Below are 11205 nucleotides of genomic sequence, written 5' to 3' on the forward strand. Positions count from 1 at the left end.
ATAGTGGCGTGAGCGGCAACTGCATCGACTAGTATATTGAAAATAGTCTCTCATAATGTGCATTGTCTTGGAACGCAAAATACCCAAATCTGCCAGTGCTAGTGAATTTCCTAACATAATACTGAAAGAAATTTAAATCTCTCTCTCTCTCTCTCTCACACACACATACATATGTAAACATAATTTTTAAGGCAGTTTCGTGGCCGAAGAGAGAGAAGACGCTTTCGAATTTTAAACTTCGCATTTATTCCATCCCTGGGGGGCATAATTTATGTACAAGAAGCGAGGACAAAACACGTCCGTTCACAGTGCGGCACAAAAGCTGAAGAGGAAAAGTTAATGAAGTATTTATCCCTATGATTATATGATGTGAGATCTTAATAGGTATTTCTTTACACGTGTCGATTTAGGTAAGGGAATTATAGGGATCTTTTAAAAGAATGCGTTAGATCGACACATTTTGATCCATTCACTCGAAGTGTGGGAACTTGTCTATCTCAGCAATTTTACAGAGCTTCTGTCTGTAGCATTAATCAAATACAAAAGGTGGAATTGGATCAGGAAATAAGAAAACATTTTAGAATGAATTTAATATGGGCTAAATTAAGATAAAACTTTGGACATTGATTAGAATTGAAATCAGATTTGAAAATATCAACACACACACACATATATATATATGTGTGTGTGTGTGTGTGTGTGTGTGTGTGTGTGTGTGTGTGTGTGTGTGTGTGTGTGTGTGTGTGTGTGTGTGTGTGTGTGCGTGCGTGCGTGCGTGGTGTGCGTGTGATATCAAGGTCTATAGAAATTCCATTTGAAATATGAACATCGAAATAAATATTATTCATCGTAAATATTCACAAAACAGCATCATCGCAAAATACAGCCAAAATTATATTATTTTTCAAAGAAAAAGAAGAAAAGAAGGGGAGGGGAAAGAAATCAGTGGGAGGTGACCACACAACACTTTATAGTATAATCTGTAATAAAGAAATCCAGAAAACGCCCTGCGTAGCATTGGTGTACAATAGTTACTGAATATTAACCTTTGGCGTGAAATTAGGATTTTTACTGAATCTATCGGGTAGTTTTGGCGAATTTTTATGACGATTAATCCCTGTACATGCTGTTAATACTATCCGAAAATCGAATTTGTGTTTTGACGTGCTTTTCCGATTAAAATAAAAATTTGACACAAAACTACACTTGTAGTTACAAAATCACATAGCCAATTTGATATATTTAAGTCATTGCATTTACATGTTTCTGAAAATACAAACCGACAGACGATCAACCACTTGTTGGATTTGGCTGTGGAAATCTGTAACAAATTTTATCTATTTAGCTCCTTTCATTTTGTGGTTATCGTTTTAACTTATATTAGAACAGTCGGACAGACAGACTTCCTCTGTGTGGAATTCGTTCAAAATATGATAGAGATTTACAAATTTGGTATAAAAAGCGTACCAAATTTCATTTCTAACTGAATGTGTTTTTGAATTATCTTTGTCACAGACAGACAGGCGGACATTTTCCAAAAATGTGTTTTTCGAACCTAGGGAGGTCTTAAACATGGAAATTCGTCAAAATCACGAGTTTGAATTTTCTGACGGCAATTCTATTTTCTATACACTTCGCATACGAGAAAGTAAAAGGGATAAGAATGAGTTTCTATAAATTTCCAAAACCTAAAATAGCGTCGCAATTATTGTATTGCTCAGAATTAAATATAAACATTTTGAAGATATTTAAAAGTCCTCTGCTTGCATGGATTATAACTTTTATGGATTTTCCATTTTTTTTAATTTCCCATATGCAATTCTTCTCTCTTCTTACTCTTCTGTTAAATCCTTTGGGTTATTCACCTAAAGGATTTAGAGTGTTTATAGGTCAAAGAAATTTTTTATTTTAATTTATTAAGAATTTAAAAAAAAAAAATTAGTTAGCAAATCTAAATTTAGCACATAAATAAAATGAAAAGCAGGACAAGCATTCTTATTACAATAGTTTTCATGCATTTCCGCAGTATGACTGGTTTTGCATTTAACTTCACAATATAACAAAGAAAATGTATGTATTTTATAACTCTTATCTTTGATGGAGTAGGTCCAAAATTGGATAAAGATATATCCATATGGTGAGAAGGCAGTAGGCCATCTTTCATCATTCCAACTCATTGCATTCGGTTGTAATGGCGACCAAAAGTGCCAAGAAAAAATTTCGCCAATTTGGCGATTTCGATCGTCACACTATATAGCATGTCATTCGCACGTCCAAAATTTCTCATAATAAGTAATAATGCACTTGGGTATATTTTTGTAATATGGCGAATTTTTTTTCTTGTGCGTTTTATGGTTGCCGTTAAAACAGAATAGTACCTTTCATTCTTTATTTATCATGCCCATAAATAGATGCACTGACGAATCATAATTTTATAATTAATGTGTAAACACCGCGTGCAAAATATTTTTATGGTTTTGTTTGTTTAAATCGACAGACATAAATTCCAAAAAGGGTCGTTTCAAACTTGAGAGAGATATATGAAACACGAAGATACCCTCAATAGTTAAGAATTGCACTTTTTTTAAAAATAATTACTATACATTTCTCTTTGCTTGTTAGAAAGTAAAAGAGTTTTTGATATTTTGTTACTTGAGCCGTTTATTTTGAAAGTGGGGCAAGTCCACTTTTGAAAAAAAATAGGGATAATGGTAGTTATAGATAAAACTCGTTATGATCTTTTCATACGTAAACAATTTAAAGTAAAAAAAAATATATAAAAAAAAATCAGATTCTAGTATTTTGGAGATGGCAGTTTTAGCTCTTAACAGTATTGAAAATCTGTTTATTTTGAAAATGGAAAGTCCATCTTAGATTGAAATTATTTATGACCGAATATATTACGGCAAAATTTAGCTCCGGTTGCTCTATGGTGAAGCAAATGTGGCCGCTTGATATCATGTCTGAAATGTCTAGGATGTTTCTATCTATCTGTCTCTGATAATGAAAATCAGTTGTTATACAGTATTTCATAAATAATAAAAAGTGTATCTTAATTTTATGCTTCGACAATAATATGTTTACTTCCAACACCGATTGTTCAGTCCAGTGACAACGAAATAAATATTATTGATCACAAATTTTTGTTGTCGGGACATTCAATTTACCGAACGATCGTGATTGTCTGGAAAAAAAGTTCCTTGTATATTCCCCAGGATTGCTATAAAGCAGCGGTTCTTAACCTATGGGTTGCGACCCAAAATTGGGTCGCGAAGCATATTTCTTGGGTCCCGCTGAGTCGAACCAAAAAAGTTAGTAATAAACCAAATTTCAGACATTTTAGAAATGACGACTTGAATAAATATCAACAATCGAAAATGAATGTGATTAACAAGATCAAAAAATATCAGCTGATTAAAAAAGCGAGAGCAAAAAAAGTACGTGTGATGATAATAACGGTGAGAACTAAATGGAACAAAGCTGGCGAGGGCGTACAAGAGAAGCGCTCCAAATATTTGAATGCCATTTAATTTTGATGTAAGTGATTTGCATGAGGAATTTGTTAATATTAATCAATTTCAAGAACAATTAATAGAAATACAAAGTGCTTTCTGGTTAAAATTAAAAACCGAAAAGCCAATAATTGTTAAAGAAGCCCTAAAAGTATTATTGCCCTTTGCAACAACATATATGTGTGAGGCTGGTTTTTCGGCTCTGTGTGTAATCAAAAACAATTACTGGATCAAGTTAAATCCTGAAATAGATATAAGGTGCTCCTTGACAAGCATTCAACCGAGGTTTGAAGATCTTTGAAAATGTATTCAAGTACAAGGTTTTCATTAAAACTGTATGACTTGCATTTAAAATTTAAAAGACTTAACATGTGCATTGATATTTCTTTTTTTTTTTAGGAATAAGTTAAAATGTCAATTATTTTTAAAAAGTTATAAATATATTTTAATTTGGTCAATAAAAATTATTAAAAACACTTGATTATTAATTAAATTTTCCTTGGATCGAAAAGTACTTTTGTTTATCTCTATTATTAAAAAATAAATAAAAAATTTGTAAGTTAAAAAAAATTATCACCGTAGGATTGAAGATTTTTTAAAAATACGATAAAATAAAGCAATGAAAAAATTGTGACTTTTTTTTGGGTCGCGACATGAACATATTTCTCAAATTTGGGTAGCGGCTTAAAAAGGTTAAGAACCACTGCTATAAAGTAATACGAAATTGTCGAAAACATAATAAATGTTTTAATGCATGAAACGAAACGCGGATATTTAATTTCAACCCAACCTCTGGAGAACGCGGTTTTAAAAAGAAATAAAAATACCGATGGAGAAACCGTGAATTGTTTAACTATATGCTGGATCAGATTTACAAGGGATGCACCATACAAAATGCTCTACAAAACTTCGATAGAACGAGATAGAAATTAAAATTATCGATTTGTCACCACAACGAGAAAGACCAAGTAATTTCAGAAATATAAAATTATCTTTTATGTACGAAAAAAAAGGAGATCTATTATATTTGAAAAATGTAAGGATATGATGGATTTGTTACCATATATAACTCCTGTTCATCATTTACATTTTAAAATGTTAAATCCTGAATGAAATTGAATTTATTTATACCTACGTATAAACTGAAAATGTATAATTTCATTGAAATTCTTAATAAAACTGAATTGTTTTTTGTTGTTATATTTTCTACAAGAATATTCTTTGTTTTGTTTCACTTTGAATATCAAATGAATAAATAATTGTAAATTTTTGAATAGCATTTTGTTTTTATTATTAAAAAAAACAGACTGATGTAACTGAAATATTTCCCAATTAAATGAACGTTTATAATAATTCATTAATTTTGAAAGTGAGGCAAGTTCATTTAGTTATAATAAAACCCATATTTTTTTTAGTCAGCACTGTAAACACTATTGAGTTACAAACTTACATTATCTGGTATACAAAATACAAAAAAATATATATCTATTAATACTTACCAACATTTTAAAATTTATTGAAATATAAACCTTTATATATCTCGCAATAACAAAAAAATGGACTTGTCCCATTTTCAAAATAAACAGCTCACTTATTTTGATGATTTTTTTTTTTATTTATTGTATGTTTTTTATGTGTCAAAGGCTTGGCAATTATAATAAAGAATATATAATTGCAATTGCAGAATAAGTAACAATATGATATATTAACTGCTGTTAGCCACGCGAGTCATTGATGCATAGTTACTGTTGCCTAAACCGAAACATAAGACAGAAACAGGCGTATGAGACAAATCAATGTAAAAATATCATTTTTAGTGAAACATAGTTGCAGCTACATGTTTCCAATTTATTCTTTCCTTTTAAACTTACTTTACATAAAAAAATGAATTAATAAAATAGAAATTTAGAAAAAGGGACAATTCTTAAAGTATCTCACTATGTTCGAGCTTTTTAAAATAATGATATTTGAAGCAATATTTTTCTATTACGAAATGACGTTTATGCAAGGGCTTAATATATCTTAATAAATATTTTATAATTTCTTGATTTTTAAAAATATTTGAGGAATAACGTTTTATCCTAAATTGAATTGTTTCTACTTTCTCGTATACGTAATGTACAGAAAGTACGGTTATGGTCAAAAAATTCGAACTCGAGATTTTGACGAATTTTCACATTTTAGACCTTCCTGAGTTGGGAAAACACATTTCTGGAAACCGTCCATCCATCTGTCTATCAGTGATAAAGATAACTCAGAAACGCTTAGAGCTAGATGAATGAAATTTGGTATACGGTCTTTATACCAAATTTGTAGATTTCTATCAAGTTTTGAGCAAACTCCACTAAGAAAAAAATCTGTCTGTCAGGCTGTTCGAATATAATTTAATATGATATCTAGAAAACGAAAAGAGCTAGATAGATAAAATTCGATACACAGGATTAACATAATTAATTAAACAATTAACATAAATTAACTAGATACAACGAATTGACCGTCTGTTGTAGCATGCAAACGTGATAATCAAAAACGCAATGACTTAAATGTATCAAATTTGGCATCGGACTTTGTGACTACAATTGTAGTTCTACGTGAAATTTTTGTTTCAATCGATTGGGAAAAATGCATCTAAAACACAAATTCAATTTCCGGATACTTTTGACCGCGTAACGGGATTAATCGCCAAATAAGGACACGATAGATTCAGTAAACATGCTAAATTCAATCCAAAAGTTAATATTTTGTACCAAGTATACGCCAATACCATGCAAGGTGTTCTCCCGGATAATACCTTCATTAGAGAATATGCGAGAAAGTTTTGTGGAGACCACTCCAGCTAGTTTCAATAACTCTCAATTTAAAACAAATTATTGGAATGGTATTTACTTCGGAATATGTTATAATTGATGTATTGATTAGGGACTGAAGCAAAATTCACGAATAACTAAAAATTGTTACGAATTATAAGTGCAAAAAAAAGATTTTTTGTTGGGAATTTTTTTTAAAAGTTTAAAACGTGAATAACATTGCAATGATTCATTCTTTTACTTATATTTTTATTCACTCTGTAGATAGTTTATAAACTAAATGCATGCAAAATTTCAGGCATTTAGCTTTATTATATTATTTTTTATTATTTAATATTTTAAAATATTAAATAATAAAAGCAAATTATTCAGGAAAATTTCAGGCAAATTATTCTTTAATATTTTAAAGAATCATTTTGTGATCGTATCTGAAAAATGAAAAAATCGTGGAATTTCAAGAAAAGTAGATTTAAAGTGTTTGTATTTAATTTGCAATAATAAGTTTGTATTTAGTTGTCAATAAGATGAAAAAAAAAATGTTTTTCGTCAAAACTTTCCAAATTGGTAGGTTATTCCTTCTTTTTCTTGAACATAATTTACTTTTTTTTTTTTTTTTATCTTTTTAAATTTTCAGTTTGGGAAATTTTTTTCTAATGAATATATATTGTGATCTGCTATGCAGTTGGTATCATCAATTTTCAATATTTCTTCAGTTTTTTTTTTTTTTTTTTTTTTTAAATTTTTTCAGAATTATCTAAATGGGCAAATAGTCACAAATGTGCATATTATAGTCACAAATAAATGTGCATATTTACTTCACATTGCGACAACACGTGCTCTCCTAATTTTCTCATCCTGCCATCATTTTATTGACAAGCATATTTTTCAAGCATCGACTATGCCATTTCCGAATCAAGCGAGTCAGTCATGAGATTTCGTTGCGTCATTAAGACGTCACTCAACATTTTTATGAAGAAAGTTTCTGGAGCATAATATGCAAAATACTCTAGTCAAATTAACGTTATATGCTGCCGCTGGATCTCTAGAGATGACAGATTTATGGATTTTTTAAAAGCACAGTTTACTCCCTTTGTCCATAATATTTCAGAAATTGAAAGTGAAAAGGCAATATAAATGCGCCTGATTTACTCATTTGAATATCAAAGATTCTGTTAGTGGATTAAGGCATTATGAGGCATCTCCTTCTGATCAATTTAGTTTGACATTTCCGCTCATTCAATATTTTTATTATCTATATTCAGTTATTTTTCATTTAACTTTGTAAATATATATATATATATATTTTTTTTATGATTTCTGACTATGGGATTTCCTTGTTTGTACCCAGTATTATTTAGTCAGATATCCAGTGTTTATAAATATAGAAATATTTAAGCGGCTGTAATGAAACAAATAAGGACCTGCCTAATTATATTTGACAAAACACTTGTACTGTGTTTTATAATTAATACAATAAGCATTTTTCACAAACTTCTGCTGTTATTGTGACTTATGGCACTTTACAAGCTCTCTGACATTTAAGCCGAGCGAGCGTGTCTTGTTTTCTCAATAGCACCAACTAGGACCAAGAGTACGACTTAGCTACTTCATGCGTCACATTCGCTGGCACAACCCCTTTTTACAGGGGGCACATTCCACATCTCACAGAAGAAAAACCATGCCCGAACCGGCATTCAAACCAGGGAAGCCCAGATCACGGGGAAGACGCGCTACTCCTATGCCAGGAAGCCGGCCCAAACTTCTTAGGCAACTTTATTAGTAAAAACCAGCGGGAATAGTTTCTCCAAAACTTTCTGCAAATTTGGTGTAAAGACCGTATACCAAATTTCATCCTTTCATCTCAAAGCGTTTTTGAGTTATATTTGTCACAGACAGACAGACAGACATTTTCAAAAATGTGTTATTCAAACTCAGGGAGATTCGTCAAAATCTGGAGTTCGAATTTTTTGTCGATTTTTATACTTCGTTTACGAGAAAGTAAAAAGTAATTGCTGATGTAAAAAAATTATGTTTAAATGCTTGGAGTGCAACTGTAGAATGATTTAAATAAAATTTTCATCAAAGAAAGTGCCATTTAAAAATTTACAAAGCATGAATTTATACAGTTCCCCGTCCTAATAGACATATTTAGCAAAATGTTCTTCATACAGTAATCATTTTAAATAAAAATTGTTTCACTCTTATTTGATTAAAACTGACCAAGTTATAAAATTTTGAATTTATGCTAGTTAAAAGTTATAAAATTTTAATAAATTATAAAATTATATAAAAGTTATAAAATTTATTACTTTTTAGTTATAAATTTATTATTGTTAGTATTATTATTTTTTATTATTATTAGTTATAAATTTATTACTTTTCTCAAATTATAAAATTTTGAATTTGAATTTTGATATTTAGACTATTTCAACAGTTGAGAAAAAATCACGAATGAACGAACATTGTTTCCTCGAGACGATCGTCGATTGGTCTTTATTAATGAATTTCATAACTCGCATCGTTTTGGTTGTAGAAGAGAAATACATTTTCTGTTTAGAATGTAATTGAATTAAATAAGTTTAATAGGACCAGAAGACAATAAAAATTTCGAACTTTGTAATTTTTTCAGAAATCTATTCAGTGACTCAAAAAATATTAAATATTATTTTTTTCCTATAATCTTTTAAATATTAAAATATTTTTGAATTTAACTGTATACCTGTCTCTAATCGTTTAAAAATTACTATTGAGTCGTAAATAGATTGCGCATTTTGAATAGTTTCTATGTTATGGATTGTTCACTAAATTTCGGGTAGTCGAATATGTATTATAGAAGGAATCAAAAGCAATCAAGCAAGTCCCAACCGAATTTGATTACACTAAATATCAATGAAGTAACTAAATTATGATAACCGTGTTCACAAGTTACTAAGTTTCGGGGGGGGGGGGGGGTACAATACTGAGTCATTCAATTTTAAATGTCATCAAATATATGAAATAAACCAATAAACCACACTCGTGAATTTGTCTATTACACAATTTATTATCTATAAATGTGACTTAAAAACATCTACGCATAAATCTATCTCTTATTCCTCTTATCACACCATGCAGCAATATTCGTTTGCTTAATGATAAGTAATAAGTTTGATAAGTTTCTTTATGCTAATCGCAAAAATAATTTAAAAGGTTGCAGACGATTGAATGAATGAGTGCAGTTACTATAAATATAATTTTACTCATACGAACTCCAAACAGTAAATCGTGACGTCATCCGATTCAATTGGGAAGAAAGCGTATATTTATGAAACTCCCGATGGAATATATATATATATATTTTTTATCTTACAATGTTGTCAAATCCAGTGACGTCATAGTAACATGATTAGTAGCAACCACGTGACGTGCAAGATATGATAGAAGGCGTGCATCGGTTAATACAGTGTAGCATCATCCCGTTTTTTCCTTCAAGTTCAACTCTACAGAATTGTACTTTTTTATTGGAAAAATTATATGACAGCAATTTTATTGATGTAAGCTATTGAGTAGGTTATCCAAAATTAACTGTCTAAATTTGCACATAGATAAGGAGAGGAGTTGAAATATCCATTTTTCGCGTTTAAATAAAAAAAAAAAAAACTCTGAGAAAGAAAACTAAACTCACAAAACTTTCTCGTATACTCTTTATTAAAGGCGCCAAGGTCTCGGCTTCGGAACTGGAGGGTTTCAGGTTCGAGACCCATTCCACCGAAGAACCATCGTGTAAGCGGGTCTGGTGCACATTAAATCGGTCAAGGTCAAACATCCTTCCGCTGCCGTGGTGCGGATGTTTGGAGAGAAGGGTGGGTATCACCTCAGATGTCGTCCTCGTTATCTGAACGCTGTTCAAAATTACGAGGTCCGTTTCAAAACAGCCCCAGTATTACTTTGAAACGCGACGTTAATAAAACTAAAGGTGCTATCCTCCACCAGCCGCATAAAACTATGGACCTTGGATAAGACTGCGCACGGCTGACTTACATTGCATTTCCAAACAATCGTAACGAAATCTTGATCTTTGGCGTGAATCTAACATTTTTGTTGAATCCAATGTACTATTCTAAGCGATAAATCTCTGGCATAATGTTTATAATACCTGAAAATCGAACTCGTGTTTCAGATGCGTTGTTTCCAACTAAACGAAACAGAAATTTCATGGAGAGTTACAATTGTTGATATAAAATCCTATAGTGAGTTGTGAGTTTCATATACTGAACTCGTTACATTTTTAAGCTCTCGCGTTTACATGCTTGTGAAAGTATAGACAACAGAAAATCAACCTTTTGGCTGGTTTGGTGCCAAATTTGAGAGGTATCTATCTACCTTTTAGATGTTAAACTTGTAAGCCAAATTTTATCCATCTAGCTATCTTCGTTTTGTAGTTATCATGTTAAATTGTATTTAGACAGCTGGATAGGCAAACTTTCTTTGGTTGGATTTTCCCAAAATCTGATAGAAATGGACAATATACCAAATTTCATTTCCATCTAACTTGAAGTGTTTTTGAATTATATTTGTCACTTATAGACACGAAGACAAGAATCCCGAGTTCCAATTTTATGATGATTACGAAATTTCTTTATACTTTGTGTAGTGGAAATTAAAAGCTACAGGTATTAGAAAGATCTATACATTGAACTGTCAATCGTTATGATAGCTTAAATAGTTTAAGAACTTTTTAAAAAGTGCAAAGCAGTGAATTTTTAAAATTTCACTTAAGTATGAATAACAAAGGAGAGAGTATGTGGTAAAAATTTCAGGTAGATATCTGCTTTATTGGTGGAAAAATTCGACTTCATTGAAATTGAAAAATACCCCTCTTACTCAGATCCTGCAGATTGAAAAAT

This window comes from Argiope bruennichi, chromosome 6 (genome assembly GCF_947563725.1).
Source record: "Argiope bruennichi chromosome 6, qqArgBrue1.1, whole genome shotgun sequence".
In the NCBI taxonomy this organism is placed as follows: Eukaryota; Metazoa; Arthropoda; class Arachnida; order Araneae; family Araneidae; genus Argiope; species Argiope bruennichi.